The following is a 19915-nucleotide window of genomic DNA, read 5'->3' on the forward strand; positions in this document are numbered from 1 at the left end:
GACAAATTCGGCCGTTCCACCCAAATAAAAAAAAATTCTGCGAAATGACTGGTAGGCACTGAAATAAAATAAAATAAAAACTGCTGCAGAATGTTCATCTTAACCGCCCGCCAATGATAGTGGAAGATTGTCCCGTCTCAATAAATCCGCCTTGTCCCCACCCACTAGGCTCCTAAAAATTCAACTTATGGAGCTGGACCCAATTCCGAGCCACTCCCAAGTACCTAAAGTGGGTAGTTGCCACCCAAATTGGAACCTTCCAAGCGTACACCCACCCTGAAGAAGACACCACAAAACACCAACTCGCCTGCAAATTTAATTTATACCCTAATAAAAGCCCGAAATCGCCTAAGCAGTCCCACTATATCCTCCACCGAAGAGCCCTGGTGGAGGTATACAACAGATCTTCAGCATACAGAAACACCCTAAGCTCCACCACCCCACCTTACTATCCTCTTCCATTGATTTGAACACCTAAGCGCTATGGCCAAGGGCTCTATCGCCAGTGCAAATAGGTGGGGGGTTATGGGGCACCCCTGCCTCGTTCCCCTATGTAACAGATAGTACCCCGAGTTCACCTCATTCATGCGCACACTCGCCTTCGGTTCCTTATACAGCAATTTAACCCACGCCATAAACTTGAGCCTAATCCCAAATCTCTCCAACACCGCGAATAAATAGCTCCACTCCACATGATCAAACAACTTCTCTGCATCCAGCACCACCACCACCTCCAGCTTCCCCCCTTCTGCCAAAGAAAGCACCACATTCAATGGACGCCGCACGTTCGATGACAGCTGCCTGCTCTGTACAAACCCCGTCTGATCCTCCCCAATCATTTTCGGGGGACACACCCCAACGCCCGCGAGCACCTCAGATAAAATCTTGGCATCCACATTCTGCAGAGATATTGGCCTATACGACCCATACTCCACTGGGTCCTTATCCTTTTTTACGAGCAATGAAATGGATGCCTATCCCATCGTCTCTGAAGCACCCCCTTAGCCAGCGCATTCTCAAACATCTCCACCAACAGCAGCACCAGCTTATCCTAAAACGTTTTTATAAAACTCCACCAGGAAACCATCTGGCCCTGGTGTCATGCCCATCTGCATCCTCCCTATCGCCACCTGCATCTCTTCCATCCCCACTGTCTTTTCCAATCCTGCCCTCTCCTTCTCCCCTACTGCAACACCCCAAAAGCTCCCTCATGTCTGACTCATCCTCTGGAGGTTCCGACCTATACTTTTGTAAAATGCCTCGAATGCCTTGTTCACCTGCTCCAGTGTCACCACCAACTCCCCTGCCCCATCACAAACTTGATCAATCTCTCCCGCAGCCAACTGCTGGTGGAGCTGGTGCGCCAACTAGCAGCTGACATTATTCCCATACTCGTAGACAGCCCCCTTCGCCCGCCTCAACTGCTGAACCGCCTTTCCTGAGGTCAGAAGGTCAAACCTTGCCTGTGATTGGTTTCTCCTCACCAGAATATCCGGAATAGGATCCTCCGCATACTTTCCATCCACCTCCAAGATTTCCTCTACCAGCCACTGACGCTCCGCTCTTGTCTCCCTTTGAACCTGAGCCTAAAATGAGATGACCTCACCCCTCACCTTCAACGCTTCCCACACCACTGACGGCAAAACCTCCCCATTCCTATTAAACCCCGGATAATCCTCAATCACCGTTCCCATCTTTGCCAAATGTTTGGGTCCGCCAACAGCCCCACATCCAGCTTCCACGCAGACCGCGATGCCAGCCCCTTCTCCAGGACCACATCCACCCAATGTGGAACATGGTCCGAGATAACAATCACCAAATATTCTGCTTTCCCCATCCTGGCCAACAGCGCATTCCCCATAATCCTGACTTCCGGTGACGGCGGGCGGGAGGCGGCCGCACAATGGAGGGCTCCCGTTCGGGAACGGCATTTTCGGGGCTTTAAGCCCGGTCCCAGAGTCCACGGAGGCGGCAAAAGCAGGGAGAAAGCACAGAGGCGGCAGAGTGAAGAAAAATGTCGAGGGTGAGCAAAAGAACGTCCGTAAGGAAAACAGCTGAAGGTCCGTCTGGGAGTGGAAAGGTCACCGCGGGGTCACCAAGGAAAATGGAGGCTGGAGCACCACGGGAGGCCGCATTGCTTACGGCTGAAGAAATAACTAAGGTGATGGCTGCGGAATTCGAAAGGCAGTTTACAAAATACATGGAGACAATGAGGAAGGAGATGAGGGAGGTTTTGAGTGTGCTGGTGGAGGAGGCAATTTCCCCGGTGACGAAGGCAGTGGCGAGCGCAGTGGCGGAGTTGCGAGAGCAAGGGGAGGCGCTGAAGGAAGTGGAGGAGATGTTATTGCAGCACGGTGATCAACTTGCCTCGATGGGGAAGGAGATGGACATTAACAAGGATCTGCGAGGAAAAATGGAAGACCTGGAAAACAGATCCAGGCGACAGAATGTGAGGATTGTGGGGCTGCCCGAAGGAGCTGAAGGACCGAGGCTGACTGAGTATTTTGCCGCGATGCTGGCGAAACTATTGGGGGAGGGGGAGGATCCCTCCCGATATGAACTGGATCGGGCTGATCGGTCGTGGAGGCCTGTACCAAAGGCGAGTGAGCCGCCAAGGGTAGTGACTCTGTGCTTCCGTAGGTACAGTGCGAAGGAGAAGGTCCTGAGCTGGGCCAAGCAGAAGCGGGTGGTGCAGTGGGCTGGAGCTGGTATACGTGTATACCAGGACTTTACGGTGGAGCTGGCGAGGAGGTGGGCTGCCTTCAACTGGGTGAAGAGGGCAGTGTACATTAGCAAGGTGCAGTGTGGCATTGTATATCCAGCGAAGCTGAGGGTGACTTACAAGCACTGGGACTTTTATTTTGGAACGGCGGAAGCAGCGGAGGGATTTGCGAAGGCAGAAGGACTGTGGCAGAACTGAGAAATGGCCATGTGCCGATGTAACCTCATGACTGTATTTTCTTCTTTTTTGTTTCACTACGTGCGGGTGTATGGGCTAAAGGAGCCAATGTTGTATATATTTGGACAAGGGAAGTGATGGGACTTTCACTCAAAATGAGGGCTCTTTGGGGTGTAGGTGGATATGCGGGGTTTGTGTGCTAAAAGGGGATTGTTGGTATTGTTAAGGGGATTGATTTTGTATTTGTTACCGTTTACTGTTTGTGGGTGGGGTGTAAATATTGAAGGAAAATGTGAAAATGGAGAATAAAAACATTTTTTTAAAAATAAAGTAAATCCTTGAATACACATTGTGTACTGGCGAAAAGAACTAATACTCCCTGTCCCACGGATGCAAAAACCTCCAAGGGTCCGCCGCCCCCCCATCTCCCTCATCAACGCAGCCTGCACCTTCGCTGCACTCCCTCCCCCATCCCCAAGGGGGTCAGCGAACGTGGCTTGGCCCCATCCATCTTCGGATTCAGCACTGTATTAAGTGACAAGTGCATCCTCCACCCCCTTCAACACCTCGCCTTGCTCCCGCACCTCCATCAACACCTTTGCCACAGCCTCCTTTATCGAGGCAAGAGTCTCATCCACCCACTCCTTGAGCGAGGCCATCATTCCCTTTCGATGCCTGTCGAAGTGCTTGGAAAACAGTCGCTCAAACTCCTCCACCATCACTTTGGTCCATTTATCCACTGTTATGGGTGCCACCCCACCCGGCGAGTTTGCTACTGCCATCATTCTTCCCACTGAACTCTCCACCTAACTCGCCAGCAGACTACCGCTCAAATCCTTTCTTCCCGGATTCTTTTTCTGGGATTTTGACATCCTTTGGTTGCTGCAACTTTTCTAACGATCAATCGTGTAAAATTCTCCACAAAATCTAGGCGAAAATGGCAAAAACGAAAGCTCTAGCAGGAGCCATGCAACATGTGACCACCACCTACATGTTGCCACCGGAAGTCTCCGATGATGATGGCTTATATTGTTTTTCATAGAAGCCCAACAGTGCAGAAGGAGGCCATTCGGCTCATCGAGTCTGCACCGACCCTCCGAAAGAGCACTCTACCCAGGCCCACTCCCCCACCCTATCCTCTTAGCATTGATCATAGCCAATCCACCTAACCTGCACATCTTTGGACTGTGGAAAGAAACCAAAGCACCAAAGGAAACCCACGCAGACACGGAGAGAACGTGCAAACTCCATACAGTCACCCAAGGCCAGAACCGAACCTGGATCCCTGGTGCTTTGAGGCAGCAATGCTAACCACTGTGCCACCGTGCCACAATAGAGTGCAGGTTTAAATAAAGGGTAAGGAAATAAGAAAAAAATAGATTTTTTTGGTAGTGTGTTACACAATCTCAGAATGTTCCAAAGTACCTAGGAGCAACGGAAGCATTATTTGGAAAGGCAGTTAATGTTGTAATTCAATTTGTGCATAGCAAGATCCCACAGCAACAATGTGATAACGATATTTTTTGAGAGATAAATACCGGCTGTTTTCTGCTATTCTTTGAAGTAGTTCCAGGGGTTCTTTTATGTCTACACCAAAGGAGAGATGATGCATTGGTTTAATGTCACATTTGGAAGACAAAACTTTTTCCTCGGTATTGAACTGGAGGATTAACCTAGATGAAATGAAATGAAAATGAATGAATGAAAATCGCTTATTGTCACAAGTTAGCTTCAACTGAAGTTACTGTGAAAAGCCCCTAGTCGCCACATTCCGGCGCCTGTTCGGGGAGGCTGGTACGGGAATTGAACGGTGCTGCTGGCCTGCTTCCAAAGCCAGCGATTTAGCCCTGTGCTAAACCAGCCTCTGAGATGATATGAAATGAAATGAAAATTGCTTATTGTCACAAGTAGGCTTCAATGAAGTTACTGTGAAAAGCCTCTAGTCGCCACATTCCGGCGCCTGTTCGGGGAGGCTGGTACAGGAATTGAACCATGCTGCTGGCCTGCTTGGTCTGCTGTAAAAGCCAGCGATTTAGCCTAGTGTGCTAAACCAGCCCCTGCTCAAGTTTATAGGTATAGGACCTGAACCCACAATCATGAGATCACTACGACTGAGCTTTGATTGATCCAATGTTGCGTCTTTAAATTAAAACTACCGAAATATCAGCTATGCAATTAACACTTCAGTAGTTCAAAAATAAACTTATTATGATCGCTTAAAAATATACTGTTATTATATTAGCTGTTTATATTTTTTTAAAGTGAGCGCTTCTGACTCTGTCCTGTCTATGACCTAGATTTGTATCCCTGTATTTCCTGTGGTGCTCTGTGGGTCATTCTGCTCCAGCTGTAATGTAGACTTGTTTCCATATCACATGGTTCCTCACCTCTGTCAGGACATTAGTAATAATGCAGAATCAATTATTAAGCATGTTCATAAAATACACATGTTGCTCAGGTAGAGCTGAGTCAGTATTGGCATTGAATCACTGACCACAGTTCCCTGTGAACTGCCTTAGGCAGAACCAGACTTCATTGCAACCTTGGTGTATTAGGTACATACAAATGGACACACTAACATACAAACGTAGATCAGGAGTCGACCACTTGGCCCTTCGAGCCTTCTCCGACATTCAATAAGATCATGGCTGACCTGACGTCAACATCACCATCACATTCCTGCCTACCCACCATAATCTTTCACCTCCATGTTTATCACCAGCCTATCTAGCTCTGCTTAAAGATATTCAAAGCCTCTGCCCTTTGAGGAAGAGAGTTTCAGAGATTCATGAGAAAATAATTCCTCACCTTTGTCTTAAATGAGCAACTCCTAATTTTTAAACAATGATGCCTGGTTCTAGATTCTCTCACAAAAGAAAACACACTTTCCTCATCCATCCTGTCAAAATGACTCAGGACCTTACATTCAGACGTCTCATTCATCTAAACTCCAGCAGCTACAAGCCAAGCCTGTCCAACCTTTCCTCATAAGACAACTGGCCCATTCCACCTAGAAGGGTGATGAAGGTAGTGCAGTGGATGTTGTCTGACTTAATTGAGGTGTAAAAAATTATGAGGGGAAGAGACATACACCAAAGCTTCTGTGTTCCTTCACCTCCTTTAGAGTTTCTCCCTTTATTTTATACTGTCCTTCCATATTCCTCCTGCTATAATGAATCACCTCACACTTCTCTGCATTTAAATTAATCTGCCACTTGCCTGCCCAATCTACTAACATGTCTATGTCCTTTCAAAGTTCAAAACTGTCTTCATCACAGTTGACAACGGGTTGAGTTCTTCCGCCCCGCCTACCGCAAGAATACCTTGGGCAAGAGGCGGACAATGGAGATGCCCATTGACCTCAGCGGGATTCTCCGTCCGTGTCCGCCCAGCGATCGGAGAATCCCGCCCGAGGTCAATGGGCATCTCCATTGTCCGCCTCTTGCCCAAGGTATTCTTGCGGTAGGAGAATCCCGCCCAACGTTTCCAATCTTATATCACCTGCAAATTTTGAAATCATGCTCTGACCGCCACAGTCTATGTCATTAACATAAGTCAGGAAGAGAAAGGATCCAAATGCTGACCCCTGATAAACCCCACGCCAAACCTTCCTCCAATATGAAAAACAACCATTTATCACTGCTCATAGTGACATACAAATTATATACACCGCATCAATAGCATTGATTATATACACCGCATCAATAGCATTGATTATATACACCGCATCAATAGCATTGATTATATACACCGCATCAATATCATTGATTATATACACCGCATCAATAGCATTGATTATATACACCACATCAATAGCATTGATTATATACACCGCATCAATAGCATTGATTATATACACTGCATCAATAGCATTGATTATATACACCGCATCAATAGCATTGATTATTTCACCGCATCAATAGCATTGATTATATACACCGCATCAATAGCATTGATTATATACACCGCATCAATAGCATTGATTATATACACTGCATCAATAGCATTGATTATATACACCGCATCAATAACATTGATTATATACACTGCATCAATAGCATTGATTATATACACTGCATCAATAGCATTAATTATATACACATCAATAGCATTGATTATATACACTGCATCAATAGCATTGATTATATACACTGCATCAATAGCATTGATTATATACACCGCATCAATAGCATTGATTATATACACTGCATCAATAGCATTAATTATATACACCGCATCAATAGCATTGATTATATACACCGCATCAATAGCATTGATTATATACACCGCATCAATAGCATTGATTATATACACTGCATCAATTATATACACCGCATCAATAGCATTGATTATATACACCGCATCAATAGCATTGATTATATACACAGCATCAATAGCATTGTTTATTTACACCGCATCAATAGCATTGATTATATACACCGCATCAATATCACTGATTATATACACTGCATCAATAGCATTGATTATATACACCGCATCAATATCATTGATTATATACACTGCATCAATAGCATTGATTATATACACCGCATCAATATCATTGATTACATACACTGCATCAACAGCATTGCACCTATCAATCTGGTCTGTTTGTTACCTCCTCAAAAAAACTCCGGCAAGTTAGTTAATTTAACATGATTTTTCCTGAATGAATCCATGCTGACTTTCCTTACTCATCCTGTGAAGCAACTGTACTAACCACTGTGCTACTGTGCCACCCGATAAGGTGTTAAGGTGTAGCTCATCCTTCTTGTACAGGTCCCATCTGCCCCACAACCAGTCCCTCTGCCTCAGAAATCTAAAGGCCTCCCTCCTACTCCATTTCTCCAGCCAAGCGTTGAACTGCTCAATCTTCCCAATCTTACGTTCATTAGCATTTGGTACTGGGAGCAATTCTGATATTACTGCTCTTTAGGTCCAGCTTTTTAATTGCCTTCCCAACTCCCTAAAATTTGGTTTCGGGACCGGCGACTAGGGGCTTTTCACAGCAACTTCATTTGAAGCCTACTTGTGACAATAAGCGATTTTCATTTTCATTTTGTTTCATCCCTTTTCTTACTGATGTTCTTCAAAAGCCAGAGGTTGTTCATCCAGAGCGAATGACCACTTGCTTTACACCCTCCCTCAAAAGAATGTCCTGCAGGTGCTCTATGATATCCTTTACCCTGGCACCAGGGAGGTGACATACCATCCTGGAGTCCCATCTTCTGTTGCAGAAACACCTGTCTACCTGCTCCCCTAACTATAGAATCCCCATCACTATGGTACTTCCATTTTCCCTCCTCCTCACCTGTGCAGCTGAGGCACATGTAGTGCCATGAACTTGGCTCTTGCTACAGTCTTTTGAGGAAACATCTTGCTCACCAATATCCAAAATGGAAAAGCAGTTAGAGCGTGAGAAAGCCTCAGGGGGTTTCTGCACTACCTGCCTGTTTTTTTTAGATCTCTTCTGGTCATCCATTCCCTTGCTTACTGTGTATTCCTAGCTGCAGTATGACCACCTCCCCAAAACGTGCTGTTCAAATAATCTTCAGAGTTGCAGAAGCACCATAGTGACTCCAGCTGCCGCTTGAGTTCCACAACCTGGTGCTCAGGTTTCTGCAACTGGTGACACTTCCTGCAGATGTAGTCATCAAGGGCACTTTGTCCCACATCCCATAGGGTGTGCATTCCACAGGGCCAAACTGCATTGGTGTACCTTAAACTTTAAAGTATTTACTACAGTCTGGTATAATATAATAACCCACCTGTCACTCACCAATTAGCTCCTCTGTGCCAAATCCGGAAACGCCTACACTTACCAACCAATTAACTTACGGGACTCCTCTTACATCACTTTTATATTTTATCTGTAAATTCTGGGCTTTCTCTCTCCTCTGCTTTATGTGCTCTCGGTCTCCAAACTCCCGTTGCTTTATGGGCTCTCTCTGACCTCAAGCTGCTTCATGGGCTCTCTCTTCCAGGGAGCAATTGAGTGAACCCTTACTAATACTGCCTCCAATTCACGTGTTTGCTTTCTTAAATATGAAGATCAAAATTACCCACAGTGTTCCAGATGCAATCTCAGCAAATTGTAGCAGGACCGTTCTCCCATCCTTGCAATAAATGAGATTTTCCACCCTAATTGCTTGGTGCACTTGCATGCTAACTTGTATGAGTACCCCCAAGTTTCTCACCTTTTAAAAAGTATTCTGCTTTTCTATTATTCCGACTAAAATTAATAACTTCAGATTTTCCTACAATCTCCTCCATCTGCCATCTTGTTGCCGACTCACTTTACCTGCTTATAATGTCTTTTCCGTCTCTTTTGTCCTCTCCATACCTTCCCTCTCCACCTTGTTTTAGAATGGAATCCCTACAGTTTTGTATCATCAACAAACTTAGATATGTTGCTTTGTCTCTTCATCTCGATCTTTAATATGTTAATATGTAAATAGCTGAGACTACAGTACTGATCCTTGCGGCTCTCCACTATTCATGCCAGTCAACTTGGAAAATCTCTATTCATGCCCACTATCTGCTTCCATTCCATTAACTAATTTTCTATCCATGCAAATATATTACCCTTATCCCTAACTCCATGAGCTCTTAGCTTCATTATTAACCTTTTGTGTGGCACCTTATTGAATGTCTTTTGGAAATACAAGAATCTACTGGTTCCCCTTAAGTACCCTACTAGTTGCATCCTCAAGTCTGCCAAATTTGTCAGAATTACCCTTTTGTAAATCCATGTTGCCTTGTTCTAATGAATACTTTTTCTAAGTGCATTGTTTTTTTGGTTTATTTTTGTTTTTTTTATAAATTTAGCGTACCCAATTCATTTTTTCCAATTAAGGGGCAATTTAGTGTGACCAATCCACCAATCTAGCCTGCACATCTCTGGGTTGTGGGGGCGAAACCCATGCAAACACGGGGAGAATGTACAAACTCCACACGAACAGTGACCCAGAGCCGGGATCGAACCTGGGACCTTGGCGTTATGAGGCAGCAGTGCTAAGTGAATTGTTAAGGCTACATTAATAATAGAGTGCATAATTTCCCTATGACTGATGTTAGGTTAACTGGCTTGTAGTTCACTGTTCTCTCTCTCTTCTTGATAAACGATGTAGCATTTACCGACTTCCAATCTCATGGGACCATTTCCGAATCAAAAGAAGTTTGGATAATAACAGCTAACGTATCCACTATCTCTGCAGCTATCTCCTTTAGAACCCTTGGGTGTAGGCCATCAGGTCTTGGGATTTTGCTGAATTTCATTCCTTTAAGTTTCTCCAATACTTCTTCCCTGCTCACATGTTAGCAAATTCTTGGTTCTGATGATCTCTGTTAGGTATGTATCTAAAATAGCTGATCCCAACTGGGTGAGGGGAAAGACCAGTCATCCTGATTGCTATTCAGTTCTCATCTGCTTTATAATGCTTGTGTGTGCCTTGCTTGTGTGCTGATACAATCTGAACTACCGTCAGAAGAAAAGAAAAACCTGCATTTAATAGTCTCTTATCATGGCCACACAATGTCTCAAAGTGCTTCACAACCCAGTTTATTAGTGTAGTTTATGATCTTCAGGCAGATAATTTACTCACAAGATCCTACAAATAATAAATGAACAAATGTTTAAGTTAAACCCTTTATTTGGTCGTGGTTGAAACAGAAATGTTAATGGAAGGACCAGTGTTTAAATATTTAAGTGACTCAAATATCTGAACTTTAAACACAGAGACATTTAGAATAACTACATGGGAACATACCCAGGGGAGAAAATGTAGGAAAGAGTGTATCTAATAAAAAGCAGGAAACACCTCTTGTTGTGTTTATATTTAGACAGTCTTAGATTGGAAAATAAAAATTCCTATTTAATTTGTTTGAAGAAATTGCTGTGTGATAAATCACAGTACAGCATAATGATCTATTTAATTCCATTCCAGCAGTGATACTGTTTCTGTCGTTTCTTCATTCAAAATCCAACTTGAGGAAGCTTTATTGTAATGCTCCTCCAGGTATTTAGTTACACTATTGATGAATATTTAATAAAGTGTGCTGCCTGGAAAGGAATTGAAGTGACATATAATTTATTTGCTGCCAGACAGTGACACCAACGATTGAAACCCTGCTTGACAACTTTTGTAGTTTTAATGAGTGGCTCAATAAATTTCATAGAATCACAGAATAATACAGTGCAGAAGAGGCCCTTCGGCCCATCAAGTCTGCACCGACACATGAAAAACACCTGACCTGTCTACCCAATCCCATTTGCCAGAACTTGGCACATAGCCTTGAATGTTATGACGTGCCAAGTGCTCATCCAGGTACTTTTCCAACCCGTCTCGACCACCGCCCCAGGCAGTACATTCCAGACCGTCACCACCCTCTGGGTAAAACTGTTTTTCCTTCAATTCCCCCCTAAACCTTCTGCCCCTCACCTTGAACTTGTGTCCCCTCGTAACTGACCCTTCAACTAAAGGATCAGCTGCTCCCTATCCACCCTGTCCTTGTCCCTCATAACCTTGTACACCTCAATCAGGTTGTCCCTCTCTGCTCCAGTGAAAACAATCCGACTATCCAACCTCTCTTCATAACTTAAATGTTCCATCCCAGGCAGAATTAGCGAATCAGCTCTGCACCCCCTCCAGTGCAATCACATCCTTCCTATAATGTGGCGACCAGAATTGCACACAATACTCCAGCTGTGGCCTCACCAAAGTTCTATACAACTCCAACATGACCTCCCTGCTTTTGTAATCTATGCCTCTATTGATAAAGGCAGGTGTCCCATATGCCTTTTACCCCACCCTATTAACCTGCCTTCCACCTTCAGAGATCTATGGATGAACACGCCACGGGCAGGCATGGGAGGCCATGCAATGTATGCGTTTGCGCCAATGCACACGGGATGTTCTGATTGCCTGCAGGTTTACCGACTGGGGGACAGGGGGGATGGTGGTAGGAGCTGGGACACCAGGGCGATGAGTGCTGGCTGAACTGTGGCCCCAGGGCTAAGCCTGCCCTCAATGTCTGTCCATTCCACCCCCTCCTCCCCCACACCCCACTGCAGCCAGCCTAGACCAGCCCACCCCTCACATCCTATGTCAGAGCCCGTAGGCAAGTTGTAATATGCACAGGTGTTTAATGTGAACAGGTTTATGCCCTAGCCCCTAACACTATACTGTGCTCTGCATTCAATGCCAACTTAACTGGTGTCTACTTTCCTTTCCTTATGGGCCCTAATGCTACATCAGGAGTGGAGGCGGCCCGTTGTGTTTCCTGCCCTGTGACCTGGGTCCCCTTTGGTGGCCGTATTCTGGGCAACCGGGCCTGGATGGACCCGGCTGCTGCTCAGTTGTTCCAGGTGGCGTGCCACCCTGTTCTACCTGCTGCTCATGTGATACACCAGGGACAGGAGGAGGGGTGACGAGTCCGAGGTGTTCCTGCACCTCCCCTGCAGGAGTCACTGGCATGGGCCCCATCACCTCCTTCTCCCTTAGGGTGTCCGGTGGCCCCCCGGCTACTCCATGGGATAGGAGGTATGAGCAGAGCTAACCCCTGAGGCAACTTCCAGTGCCGGCTATGAGGGTCGCACATTTGGTGGCTCCCGTTTTGGTCAGACTTTTGGACCTTTTCCCCCCACTTTTTTGTGCTTTAGTGCGTGGAACTGGAAAGCAATAGTACTCAGGCACAGGACCCATACAGAAATGTATGGACCTAAGAAGCCGGAGGGACCATAAACAGCAGAAGTGGTCAAGTAAGGGCACAGTGGAGGCTGTGAGAGAGACCAGCATGGCTGGTGTTCAGAGCAAGGCGCCGACAGCCCAGCCCACAATGGAGCACCTGCTGCAGACTATGCAGGAGGGCATTTTGGCTCTGAAGCGTGACAACTTGGAGCCGCTACAGAAGTCAATTGACCGGATGGGAAAAAGGCTGGATGATCAGGCTGAGAAGCTCCAGCAATTGGCGAAGTCGGTGGAGGAGCAGGCTGACTTTCATACGGTGGCGGATGTGGAGATTCAGAGGCTGAGGGACCAGCAAAAAGTGCTTCTGGAAAGGCTGGAGGACCTGAACAATAGATCTCACCGGCAGAACGTGAGAATCGTGGGCCTCCCGGAGGGGGCAGAGGGGCTAGGCGCTGCCGCATATGTGGAGGATATGTTTCAGAAGTTGCTGGAGAACGAGGTGTTCCCGTGCCCGCCGGTGGTGGACAGGGCACACAGAGTGCAGGTGAGGCAGCCGCGATGAGGGGGTCCCCCACGAGCGATGGTGGTACGCTTTAACAGGTACCTGGACAAGGAACGGGTGCTGCAATGGGCAAAGAGCACACAAAGCTGTACTTGGGACAATACCACCCTGCGTGTTTACCAAGATCTGAGCGCTGAGGTAGCCAGGAGGAGGGGAGGCTACAGGCAGGTGAAGGGGATACTGTATAAAGCAAGGTGAAATTCGGGCTGCTTTTTCCGGCGCGATTGTGGGTTACGTATGAGGGCCAGCACCACTATTTCGAGGAAGCCGAAGAGGCGATGGACTTCTTAAGAAGCAAGGGCTGGCCCTGAGCTGAAGATGTTTGGACTCATGTTAGAACTTTTAAGTATATGTGGTGTCTCTCCCGTTTTGAAAAGTGCCTGCATGTTTGGGTCCGTTTTTGTTGTTTCTTTTTTCGACCTTTTTAGGGTGTTGGAAGGTGTTAGGGATGTGGGGGTTTTTTTGCTTGCTTTTTGCGTGGTTTACGTGAATGTTTCCTGTTTGGGTTCTTTGATTAGTTGGAGTTTGGCTGGGGGGAAAATAATAAAGAAAACAGTTAAAAGGGTTGGGTTAAAATGGATGCTTCAGGCTAACTTTGTGCAATCTTTTTCTGTGTCTGTATGGGAAGGACTGAGAGTGCCTATTATTTCTTATCTCTTTTTTTTTCTTGTTTAACTTGAATTGTGCTATTGTGGGGGTTGTTTATGACTTGTATAGAGCTTACATAGGGCTGATCTGGAAAAGTAGTATGGATGGGTCGGGGGAGGGGCGACTGGGAACAATGGGTGGAAAACATGCTGGCGCCGAGGCTGGGAACCCCAGGCTAGCTAAGTGCAGCTAGTCAATGGTAGCCGAGGTGGGGTTGTGCAGATAGTTAGATTAGATCAGGGGATAGGTGATAGGATGGTGTTGCTAGGGGGGGAGTGGGGGGGGAGTCGTTCTGCTGACGGGGATGGAAACTGAGCATGGCAACAGTGAGGAGGTCATGGGGGGAGCTGGTCAGGAGGTGGGCCAGATGAAGCGCGACACATGGCTGGGGGGCTGGCCAAGGAAAGGGGATGGCTGATCGGCAAAGGGGGGGGGGCGAAGTGCCCCCCAACCAGGCTGATCACCTGGAATGTTAGGGGCTTAAACGGGCCAGTGAAGAGGGCGTGTGTGTTTGCGCATCTGCGGGTTCTGAAGGCGGACATAGTCTTGCTGCAGGAGACGCACCTGAAAGTGGCAGAGCAGGTTAGGTTAAGGAAGGGCTGGGTCAGTCAGGTCTTTCATTCGTGGCTTGATTCTAAGACGAGGGGGGTTGCGATCCTGATTAATAAAAGGGTACAATTTGAGGTGGAGGGCACAGTCGTGGATGGGGGTGGCAGGTTCATTATGGTGAGGTGTAAGCTCGAATGGGTGAGAGTAGTCATGGACAGTGTGTATGTCCCTAATTGGGAAGATGTGGATTTTATTAGGAGGATGCTGGGGAAGATCCCCGAATTGGACTCGCGTAAGCTGATCATGGGCGGGAACTTTCATAAAGTCCTGGACCCGAGCCTGGACCGGTCATGTTCAAGAACGGGCAGGTTGCCAGCAATGGCAAAGGAACTGAGAGGGTTCATGGAGCAAACGGGGGGAGCAGATCCGTGGAAATTTAGCCGGCCGACAGCGGGAGAGTTCTCGTACTACTCCCACGTCCACAAGGTGTATTCCCGAATTGACTACTTTGTTGTGAGTAGGGACCTGCTGGCCGGAATGGTGGGGGCAGAATATTTGGCAATTGCCATATCGGACCATGCTCCACACTGGGTAGACCTGCAGTTTTGTAAGGACAGCTTTCAGTGCCCACCATGGAAGCTGGAAGTTGGACTACTCGCAGACGAGGAGGTGTGTGAGAGGCTGAGGAAATGCATGCAGAATTACCTGCAGGTGAACGATACTGGAGAAGTCTCGGCAGCGGTGCTCTGGAAGGCACTGAAGGCAGTGGTGAGGGAGCTGATTTCAATCCAGGTGTACAGGGACAGGACAGATAGGGCAGTGACGGACCGACTGATTAAGGAAATTCTACAGACGGACAGGAGTTACGCGGAATCCCCGAGGCCAGGGTTACTCAGGAAACGACAGAGGCTGCAGGCCGAATTTGGGGTGCTGACTACAGGCAAGGCTGCAGAGCAGCTTAGAAAGGTAAAAGGCGCGATTTATGAACTGGGGAGAAGGCCAGTAGAATGCTTGCGCAACAACTAAGGAAGAGGGAAGCGGCTAGGGAAATAGGGAGGGTAGTGGATGGGGAAGGTAATCTAGTGGGTGACCCGGCAGGTCTGAACAAGGTCTTTAGGGACTTTTATAGGAAGCTATACACTTCGGAACCACCCGGGGGACAGGGGGAGATGAGGCGATTCCTAGACGGACTGACCTTCCCAAGAGTGGGGAGGGGGTTGGTGGACGGACTGGGGGCCCTGGTCAGGATTGAAGAGGTATTGGGGGGCCTGAAGGTCTTGCAGTCGGGTAAAGCCCGGGGCCAGATGGGTATCCGGTGGAGTTTTACAGAACATTTGCCGGGATAGTGGGGCAAACGAGGCAAGAGACCGAGGGATTTTACCCCCGACGATGTCGCAGGCCACCGTCTCGCTCATTCTGAAACGGGATAAGGACCCGGAGGCTTGTGGGTCATGCAGGTCGATCTCTTTGATCAACGTAGACGCCAAGTTATTGGCCAAGATTTTGGCGACTAGAATTGAGGACTGTGTACCGGCTGTAATTGTGGAGACCAAACCGGGTTTGTAAAGGGGAGATAGCTGGTGGCCAACCTAAGAAGGCTGCTCAACGTGATTATGATGCCCCCGGAGAGTAGGGAGGTAGAGATAGTGGTAGCCATGGATGCTGAAAAGGCTTTTAACAGGGTCGAGTGGGACTATCTGTGGGAGGTCCTAGGACAGTTCGGGTTCGGGGCGGGGTTCATCGACTGGGTTAGGCTGTTGTATCAGGCCCCGGAGGCGAGTGTAAGGACGAACAGGACGACATCGGACTACTTTAGACTGCACCGTGGGACAAGACAAGGAGGCATGTAGGGGAGGTAAGAGCATCGGTGTGGACCTCAATCTGCGGCAACCATCGATTTGCCCCGGGGAACATGGACGGGGGGGGGTATCGACTGTGGAGGAGGGTGGGGATTGTGAGGATGGGGGATCTGTTCCTGGAAGGGAGCTTTCCGAGCTCTGGAGGAGAAGTTTGGGCTGGCGAGAGGGAACGACTTTAGATACTTACAGGTGTGGGATTTTGTACGCAGACTGGTGCCGTCCTTCCCACGTCGCCCGTCGAAGGGGAGGCAGGACAGGGTAGTTTCTAGGGGAGAGGTGGGAGAGGGTAGAGTCTCAGACGTCTACAAGGAGCTAATGGGAGCTGAGGATACGCAGATCGAGGATCTGAAGCTTAAGTGGGAAGAGGAGCTTGTTGGGGAGATGGAGGACGGTGTCTGGCCAGAAGCCCTGAGTAGAGTAAACACGACCGCAACATGCGCCAGGCTCAGCCTGATCCAGTTTAACGCCGTGCACCGGGCCCACATGACGGTGGACCGGATGAGCAAATTCTTCGGGCTGGAGGACAAGTGTGCTAGATGCGCCGGAGGGCCGGCTAACTATGTACACATGTTCTGGTCATGCCCTAAACTCGGGGTATTGACAGGGATTTGCAGATGTAATGTCCCGGGTATTGAAAACTGGGGTGGGAATGAGCCCTGAGGTGGCAATCTTTGGGGTTTCGGAGAATCCAGGAGTCCAGGAAGAGAGAGAGGCCGACGTTCTCGCCTTTGCTTCCCTGGTAGCCCGGTGACAAATACTGTTAGCATGGAGGGACTCAAAGCCCCCGAGGGCTGAGGTATGGCTATCGGACATGGCGAGCTTTCTTGGCCTAGAGAAAGTCAAGTTCGCCTCGAGAGGTTCGCTACTAGGGTTCGCCCGAAGGTGGCAGCCATGTATTGACTCCTTCGCAGAGGAGTAAGCGTTAGCAGGGGCGGGTGGGGGTGGGGGCTAGGGTAGAGTAGAGTAGAGTAGGGGGATATTGAGGCAGGTCCGTGCGTGAACAGAGCCGTGGTTTGCACCATGTTTAATTTGTGTCTTGACTTCTTTTTGTTTGTACTGTACAATGTCACTTTTTCTATATGCCTAAAATACCTCAATAAAATTGTTTGTTAAAAAAAAAGAGCTAACCCCTGAGGCTCCCCACCATCTGGCACTGTTAGTCCTGGAGGCCAGCTGCCGTCTCGACCAGGGTCTGCAGGCTCGCGGCAGTGGAGCGCAGGAAGTGGACCACCTCCATCTGGGACGACACCACATCACACTGCGACTCTCCCACAACATCCAGTGACTACGCCATCTCCCTCTGGGGACTGGGCCACCTCCCCCGGGTTTCTGCCATGTCGGCCACTGCCTGGGCAATATCGCCGATGCTGTCAGTCATGGCCCACTGTGACTAGGCCATGCTCAGGAGCGCCGCTGCACTGTCTTGGTGGCTCTGGCACATGGCTGCCTGTGATAGGGCAGCCCAGTCCTTGGCCTCGGCCACCGCCTGCACAGATTGTCCCAGGCCTTTGGCATCCATGGCCAAAATCTTCGCCCCCACCGCAGACGGCACCTGTGTGCTGTTGGCCTGGGTGGAACGCAGGGTCGGCACCACCTCCTGCTCCTGCACGCGCTTAGGCACCTCCAGCTGCGCCTACAGGTGCTGGATGCTCACCAACAACCCCTCATGCAGCCCCTAACTCTGTGATCACTTTTTCCATGATCGATGGGACCGTCCGTTCCAGAAGCCCGAAACCCATCTGGACGGCAGCTAGTCCCTGGGGTCGGGCTGCCCTCCGACCGTCTGCTCCCTCGTAAATCCTACCTCCATCTGCTTTACCGGAGTATGTGTGTGTGGTGCACAGCAGATAGTGCCCTAGTAGCCTCTCCACTAAATTGCCCAGCCGAGGCGAGTGTCTCTGGGATGGTGGAGGGCGTTGGAAACAGCTGTGACAGGAAGTCAGTGTCATCCCCGGCTAGCGCTCTGGGGAGTGCCAGTATCATCCTCATCGTTGGTTGACACCTGGGGTTCTGGCTGTGGTCGGGGGTGGGGGAGGCCAGAAGGGCCCGCCCCATCACCAGCAGCTCCTGCAAGACAAGTTGCATGATTGCATCTCGGGCTGGGCGTAGGGGGGGGGGGAGAGTGGGGGACGGGGATGTGCTGGGGAGGAGTGTAGGGTGGAGCGGGGGTGTGGGGTTGGTGCTGAGTGTGAGGGTAGTGGTGAGTGTGGGGGTGGTGGTGGTGGGGGGGGGGGGGGTTGACACACGTGCCACGGGAAACCGCAGATCAGCGGGGTCTCAGTTGCTCACCCGATGCTGACCTCTGCCCCAGCAACTGCTCTTTCTGTGGGGCCGACCACATCCGGTGCCCTCTGCTCTGCTGTGGTGAGGGGCCGCAGGTCTGGAGGTCTCCCTCCAGTCTACTCTCGCTCCTGGCGATTGCGCACGACCTTCTCCTGGGGGGTGTGCAGGGGGAAACAGAGAATGCAGTGTTAGACAGCAGCCCATGGGGTGGGTAGCTGGTGGCTTTAGTAGCCAAGGCACCCGGGCATGGCAGCCTCCTTTCCACCCCGGGGTACAGGATCGCCTGCCTCTCCCCCACGGCATCCAGCAGGGTCTCCAGTTCCGCGACGGTGAATCTTGGGGCTGCGCGTCTTACTGCCATCTTGTTGGCTGAGATGATGTGAGGGGAATGATGTGTGTGTATATGAGGCTGCAGTTTGTCTACCTCCTGAGTTGCAATCCCAGACTTGGTGAATCCCGTACCGTTCACATTGGAATCAATTGTGCTCCACGTGGCACTGGTGCTAGCCCCTTAACGGTCGTTGGATCGGTCCAGCTGCGGCGGCGGTTTTTTCCGTCATAGAAGTCCACGAAACCTGCCCCGGCGTCAAAACTTAGTTCGCCCACCATGTTTTGGCCTCAACTACTTCCTGTGGTAACGAATTCCACAGGCTCACCATTCGCTGGATGAGGGGATTTCTCCTCAACTCAGTCCTAAATGGTCTATATTCTGAAATATTCTACTGTCAAGAAAATGAAGGCATAATAACAACTATTAGGTATGAAAGGATTGAAGTTCTTACATTTTTAAGAATTATTTTTTCAGGTTTGTTTTTATTGGATCAGTTCGAAATAGCTAAAATATCATTGTTTTTCTGCAGTATTATCTGCACAATAATATTTATTTCACTTATTTAAGAGATTCAGAAGATGATAGTACTCATTCAGCTCGAGTGAGAAATGTGCAAAGGAATCTCTGCCTCAGTGTTTGATGTGTGATCTTTCAAATAATTTGAGTAATTCTTTCGGAGGCAATGGGACATGACATAATAGGCAGTGGTCTCTGTACAAATCATTTCATCACAATAAAATATACACGTTCTCTATAGGATGCCATATGGCTTTAGGATGCAGCAAAACATAGGACCTGGACTGGTTAATGATTTTCAACTGTAATCCTATGGCAAGAAATTATTGCCCCTCAAGGGATTAACAGAGCCGTGTTCCATACAGCCTCATCTTGAACTGGCATGCTATGTGGGGTGCTGTCAGAAGCTATTGGCAACAGAATCACACAGCTGTGTGCTACTATGGTTAATTGATTCAGATAATGATATTTAATGGGATGTTCCATTGCTTCATGTCAGCAGACATGTTTGCATCTCATTTAATTTGAATTAAAGGTAACCCTTAAAGTCAAAGGTCCATTAAACATCTCTGAATCAAA

General features: G+C 48.5%; 1 protein-coding gene and 1 long non-coding RNA gene across 4 annotated transcripts in view; one reads left to right on the plus strand and one right to left on the minus strand.

The window, feature by feature from the left end:
- The window catches only part of oxr1a (oxidation resistance 1a), a 704666-nt gene that overhangs the window by 262134 nt on the left and 422617 nt on the right, over positions 1–19915 (plus strand). The window lies entirely within an intron of this gene.
- LOC140385265 (uncharacterized) overlaps positions 1–19915 on the minus strand; it is a 151056-nt gene that overhangs the window by 28245 nt on the left and 102896 nt on the right. The window contains exon 2 of the long non-coding RNA XR_011933324.1: positions 4438–4572. This is a non-coding gene — a long non-coding RNA (uncharacterized lncRNA). The remainder of the gene's footprint in view (positions 1–4437; positions 4573–19915) is intronic.

This window comes from Scyliorhinus torazame, chromosome 11 (assembly GCF_047496885.1).
Source record: "Scyliorhinus torazame isolate Kashiwa2021f chromosome 11, sScyTor2.1, whole genome shotgun sequence".
Lineage (NCBI taxonomy): Eukaryota > Metazoa > Chordata > Chondrichthyes > Carcharhiniformes > Scyliorhinidae > Scyliorhinus > Scyliorhinus torazame.